This window comes from Seriola lalandi, unplaced genomic scaffold (assembly GCF_002814215.2).
Source record: "Seriola lalandi dorsalis isolate HSWRI2012SDOR001 ecotype SW California unplaced genomic scaffold, Sedor1 jcf7180002054972, whole genome shotgun sequence".
NCBI classification, from domain to species: Eukaryota; Metazoa; Chordata; class Actinopteri; order Carangiformes; family Carangidae; genus Seriola; species Seriola lalandi.
The window spans coordinates 5,448,901-5,455,788 of NW_019525660.1; the positions used below are offsets into that span (position 1 = coordinate 5,448,901).

Below are 6,888 nucleotides of genomic sequence, written 5' to 3' on the forward strand. Positions count from 1 at the left end.
TATGCTGTGGCAAGAGTTTTAAAAATTTCAGACCAAAATGTAGCAAGCCTGGGGCAGAACCAAAACATATGTGAGTGGTCGGCTGGGGATTGATGACATCTGTTACATGAATCAGTTATGTTAGGGTAAATCTGCGATAGTCTCATGTTAGTATAGTGAACTTTATAAACAACTTTACATTGTAAGAGGCTGTGTCTTGCACAAATTGAAGAGGAATGAACGAGATGTAAAACTTGTTGCCAATAGATGTCAGGCAGCGTAATTCCCAGCTCTAGCTCCCAAGACTCCTTAGGGTTGGGTGCTAGTCTATCAATAAGAGAGTTAATGAGATTATAAATATTAGATATTAGTCGTTTTTGTTTGGGATCAAGAGCTAGCAGGCGGTCCGATAGAGTTTCTGGGGGGCGACTAGGGAACTTGGGATTCTGATTCTGAATAAAATGCCTAATTTGAAAGAATCGAAAAAGATGAGACTCAGGAAGTTCAAATTTCTTTGAAAGCTCGGAGAAAGACATAAAAGTCCCTTGATTGTAAAGGTCTTTAAATGTAGCTAGCCCTTTGTCCGACCAAGTCCGAAAAGTTGGATCAGTGCGGGATGGTAGGAAAAGATGATTATCTACAATAAGAGAGAGATCAGAGGCCTTCAGCAGGTTAAGGCTTTTCCTAATTTGAGTCCAGATTTTAACAGAGCTGGTTACCAAAGGGTTTGAAGAGAAATTGGAGACAGTCAAGGGAAGTTGAGAACAAACCAGAGAATGGAGAGAGTGTTTAGAAGATTTAAGTTCCAAATCCACCCATGCAGGACAGATACTGTCTGCTGTGTCATTAATTAAATATAAAATTTTTTGAATATTACAGGACCAGTAATAGTATAAAAAATTGGGCAAGGCGAAGCCGCCAAGAGCTTTGGGAAGCTGTAATACTGATCTTCTAATGCGTGGTTTTTTTTTACCCCAAAGGAAAAAACGTATTAATTGATCAAGCGATCTAAAAAAGGACTTCTTAATAAAGATAGGAATATGTGTAAAAAGATATATAAATTTGGGTAAAACTACCATTTTGACCAGATTAATTCGGCCTACCAAAGATAATGGAAGACCACCCCATCTGTCAAAATCTCGTTTACATCTCTCCAAAAGAGGAGAAAAATTCTTAGAGAAAAGTTGACTAATTGGATTGGTGATGGTCACTCCCAAATATTTAAATCCATCTATGGCATATTTGAAAGGAAAAAAGGACTGAGGTATATTTTTAGCTAAGAGATTAATGGGAAGAAGTTCGCTTTTGTGGAGGTTAAGTTTATAGCCGGAATAGGACCCAAATTTGTCAAGGATGTTGAGAACCACAGGGAGAGAGGTGGCTGGGTTAGACACAAATAAGAGAAGGTCGTCGGCATATCACGACAGTTTATGAACAGTCCCAGCTCGCGTAATGCCCTGAAACTTACCCTCCTGACGCAACCAGATAGCCAGAGGTTCAATGGCCAGGGCAAATAAGAGAGGAGAGAGAGGACAGCCCTGTCTGGTTCCTCGATAAAGGGGAAATGGAGTGGACAGAAATCCATTTGTTTGGACTGAGGCAACTGGGTTAACATAAAGTAGCTTAATCCAAGCTATAAAATCTGAATTAAAACCAAATTTCTGCGGAACAAAAAAAAAGAAAGCTCCACTCCACCCTGTCGAAGGCTTTTTCTGCATCTAATGAAATAATCATTTCTGGTGTGTTTGAGCTGGGAGAGTTAATAATATTTAAAAGCCTCCGTGTGTTATGAAATGAGTGCCTTCCAAGCATGAATCCAGTTTGGTCGGTTGATATTATATTTGATAGGACCCGTTGTAGACGTCGGGCTAAAATCTTGGACAGTATCTTTAAGTCAACATTTAAAAGGGAGATGGGCCTATAGCTGCCACACAACAGGGGGTCTTTATCACTCTTAAGCAGAAGGGAAATCGTGGCCTCTGACAGGGTGGGGGGTAGGCGACCCTCGGCAAAAGATTCATTGTACAATCTTTGAAGGGCTGGAGCAATGGTGACAGAAAATTGTTTAAAAAACTCAGCAGTGAACCCATCTGGGCCTGGGGTTTTACCATTCTGCAACAGCTTAATTGTTTCTTGTACCTCCCTGATGGAAATTGGGTTGCCCAGTTCTCTGCATAAGTCTTCATTTACTTTAGGAAAAACAATCCTATCGAAGGAAGTGTCTTTCTCCCAAACATCTGAGGGGTATTGTGAGGAGTAAAGGTCAGAATAAAAAGAACAGAATATCTTATTAATCTCAATCGGGTCAGAGGTAACTTCACCAGACGCATGTTTAATGCTAGTAATCAGTCTGGATAAAGTAGATGCACGCGCCTGGTGTGCTAATAGCCCAAAAAAAGCTGCTTCTGGGTTTTACTTGTGGATAATACGTCGAATTTAGACTGGAGCTGGAGGCATTCTTTATAAAGCGCAGGAGTAGGAGCTGAAGCATATGAACTGTCAATTCTGAATATCTCCTTGATAAGTGCCTCTGACTCCGCCTTTTCTGCTTTCTTTAAGGATGAGATATATGATATAATTTGACCACGCATAAACGCCTTAAAGGCTTCCCATAAGGTGCATCGTGAAATCTCTGGGGAATCATTAATGTCAAAGAACAGGGAGATCTGTGTTTGAAGGAATTCTTTAAAAGAAGTTTGGGCTAAAAAAGAGGAATTAAGTCTCCACTGTCTGGAGGGGATGGCCCGGCTGGCAAAACTAATGTCAGCAGATACAGGAGCGTGGTCTGAAATGACAATGCTATGATATTCGCATGAATTAACCTTAGATAAAAAACTGTTATCCAGGAGGAAAAAATCTATCCTAGAGTATGAGTGGACATGTGAAAAAAAGGAAAAGGCTTTATCTACAGGAAATTTAGCTCTCCACGGATCAAATAACCCCAAATTAGTCTTGTATGTATCAAGGATTTTAGCTGACTTGGATAATCCTTTAGGATTAGAAGAAGACCTGTCTAGGGATGGATTTTGAGTGAAATTAAAGTCACCGCCAACAATTAGGTAATGATCGTCAACCTTAGGGAGAGAAGAAAAGAAACTTGTAATAAATTTATCATCGTCCCAGTTGGGTGCATACACAGAGGCCATAACCACAGGTAAATCACATAATCTGCCAGTAATAATTACAAAACGACCATTAGGGTCTTCAATGGAATTTGTTACTTTAAAGGGGACACTTTTATGTATGAGTATAGCCGCACCCCCTTGCCCTTGCCGGGAAACTAGAGTGAAAAACATCCCCAATCCAGGGTTGCTTAATACGGTAAATCTCTGAACAGCAAAGGTGAGTTTCTTGTAAGAAAAAGATGTCACCCCTAAACTGCTGTAAATGGGTTATTACCTTGTTGCGTTTGATGGGGTTATTAACACCTTTCAGGTTCCAAGAAATAAAACGAAGATTCTTACCCTGAGTCGTCATGTTAATGAGACATGGTGAGCACTAAGCCTCCCAGATCTGAGGTGATTCCTGAGCCAAAGGAAAAATGGAGAAAAAAAAAAACCCACAACAACATCCAGACAACCACACTCTTCCCTCCATGTCCCTCCCACCCCCCATTCCCTAATACAAACGAAATCACCTACACAACTTAATCCCAACAGGATAACACTTTCTGCTTCCGTAGCCTTCTGTTATTCTAGAGGTCAACCGATTAAAGAAAACAAAGATGCACCACAGGATAATATCTGATTGGGAGTATCAGCCTTCCCGTTTAACTAAGGTAGACAGGTAAAAAGTGGGTTAAGCCCATATATATACACATACATATACACACATATACATACACACACACATATATACATATATATACACACACATACATACATCTATACATACATAGACACACACATACACATACATGCATACACACAGATGCATATATCCATACATACACATACACACAAGTATACATACCCACATACATACACATGCACACATATATACGTACATACATGTATGCCCATACACCCATATACATGCCTGTTATACAATCTGAGTAAGCTAAAGGCTTTTCAAGTAAACCGAGATTACATTGAGACCTACTAAACATGTTAACACATCATAGTCCCATAAAAAGAGAAAAATAGGAATACAAAAAACAAACAAAAAAATACTGGTAGCGTACCAAGCGGCTTCCACACTATGTGATTACAGGTAAACAGAGGCCCCAGCATACCAGATATAGTACTAAAAGTCTGGAAAAGTTACTCTTAAGGCATGATAAGAATAAGCACCAATCATGCGCTTACCCGCTCCCACGATAAAGACTGCGGGGTACCGAGCGTTGACTTGAGTAGAGGACATCCTCGAAACAGGTAAGGGGAAAAAAAAAAAAAAAAAAGTCTCAGGTATGAATAGTAATCAGGGGCATCATGATGTATCCTACTCCTTATCCATCATTCGCTCGTTATAAAATGCATGTGCAGCCTCTGGAGATTCAAAAGTGAAAGTTTCATCCTTATATGAAACTTGCAAGCGGGCAGGGAAGAGAAGTCTAAACTTTGCCCCTTTCTGGTAGAGGGCCTGCTTGACTTTATTAAAAGCCGCTCGTTTCTTTGCAGTAGCTGGGCTGAGGTCCGGGTACACTCGCAGCGCTGCTCCTCCATGTTTAAGCTCATGTTGTCTGGCCCAACGAAGCACTTTTTTCCTGTCCTGAAAACGATGAAAACACACCACAAAGGGCCTGGGTTTCCCTCCCGATCCAGGTTTGGAGGCGAGGGACCGGTGTGCTCTCTCCAACTCCGGAGGTTTAGAGAGGACATCGGAACCTAAATTGTCCATTAGCAGATCCAGTATGAACTCGGTCGGGTCTCGGCCTTTTTCACTGCCCTCAGGAATGTTTATTATTCGGAGATTAACTCGGCGGCACCTGTTTTCGAGGTCGTCGAGACGGTCTTGAAGAGACTGGTTCTGGGCCTGCAAAGTTTTCACTGTTTTTTCGGTATGTGTTATCCGTTCAAAGTTGTCCCCGGCCAGGGATTCTGCTGCAACAAGGCGGTCATTAAAGTTGTTTACGGTCTCACGGAGTGCGTCTACTGAAGTCTTTAGTTGTTTGACTGATTCGTGAATCAATGTCGACATATCACCCCGGAGTGAAACTCGCTGCTTCTCTAATTCCATAACGAGCTGGCTCATTGATAAGTTATCCGATGGGTCTTTGACGGGAACAGGTACATCAATGGCGTCTGAGCTCGAGGATGCCATTTTAGCTAGTTTACTAGCTGCTGTAGCTGCCACGCCGCGCGTGACTGGGCAACTCGGCGCGTTGGTCGCTTTAGGTTTAGCTCCACTCATTTCATGTCTTAGTAGAAGTTGCAACTGTGATCTGGCGTCTAGTACAGTCTTCCCAATTCAGTTTGTGGTGTTTACAAGGCTATTTTAAGGATTTAACCGGGAGACCTCTTTTCGTGCGACTTACTCCTATATCGTCACCACCGGAAGCACATTTCTGCGTAGATGCAGAGGCCCTAATCAAAAAGCACCGATGTTTGAAAGAAACTGGCTCATTCAATGGCTGCTACGGTTGGAAAAAGCGACTGAAGTACAAAATGGCAAACTACAGGACTCAGCTCAAATTACAGTGGTGTCCAGAGCTGTGTCTAAACTCCCTGAAATCTAAAGTTACTACAGATGCTTTCCCTGCTAAAAAAGTGAAGAAGCCAAAACAGTCTGAAGCTAACTTTTATCCATCCTTTCCTACTGGTTAGACTCTGGACAGCCTGGAAAAAGTGAGACTAGAACTTCTGACAGAGATCGGGATAAGGGACAATGAAAGGGTCATCGCAGACAAAATGGCTAACACGTTTGCCTACAGATGACATGAAGTGGTAAACCAAGAACCAAGCATTCAGGACTTCAAGGACAGATGGCCTGCACTCTTCACACAGAAAAAGGTAAGACTGGAACTGAAGTGATCAAAGTCTGTATGCTTCAGTATTTATTACAGTGAGCTTTCATGAGTTGGTCATAACTTGATGTGGTTGAGATTCTATAACACTGAACTTAATGACAGAATTTACATATTTAATTTCCACATATATTATACTTTTGGGGTATAGACATTTTGGCAGGTCTGCTTCAGTGGTTACTTTGTGTGTTCTGAATTTGTATATAGGATAAGACCAGTTGCATTTTTTTCCATAATACAATATCTACTGTCATTTGTGTTTTGTTTTTAGATTAATACAGAGTTCCAGAGGCTCATGGCTGTTCCTCTTGAGGGGAAGTTCATGGCCCAGTTAGACGTGCACTCAAGTCAGCTGATCAAAGTCATCTGTGCCAAAGGAGGAGCAACATGCCAAAAGACTGCGAACATCATGGACACATTGGACCTGGTAAATCTGTACCCTCAAATGAGACCCTTCATAAATAAGGGGGCTGTCACAATATATCTGTATCCTTCATAAATACATTAATATGGGCAGACCAATGCTGATCATGGCTTTCATATGCATGAATGTTTTTAGCGACTCAAAAACTACACGACTGAGCTCATCCCCTTTTCTTTCTGTAATGAATCTCTGGGCTTGTGACTGACTGTTTTTAAATAAAGTAAGGTAAGGATGTCTATCTTATGAAATTTAGAACTTAAAATTAATCAATGTTTGTTGCTCTAGACTGTGGACATTAATCTTCGGAGGGAATGTGTGCTGAAAGCCCTCACCATCTTCCTGGGAGAAGATGCAGATGACCTGATCACGGAATATCTTGTAAGTTTCAACAGTTTGTATGTCAGCGCATCTTGTCAAAGGGACACAAAAAATATCCTATCAACTGTTAGAACAAACATTGTCGAGTTATTTAATTCAAAACTGCCTGAACTCGACCAGGCGTTGCACAGAGGACGCAGGC

General features: G+C 41.3%; 1 pseudogene; it reads left to right on the top strand.

Annotated features, from left to right (window-relative positions):
- The window catches only part of LOC147817124 (uncharacterized), a 189,146-nt pseudogene that overhangs the window by 795 nt on the left and 181,463 nt on the right, over positions 1–6,888 (top strand).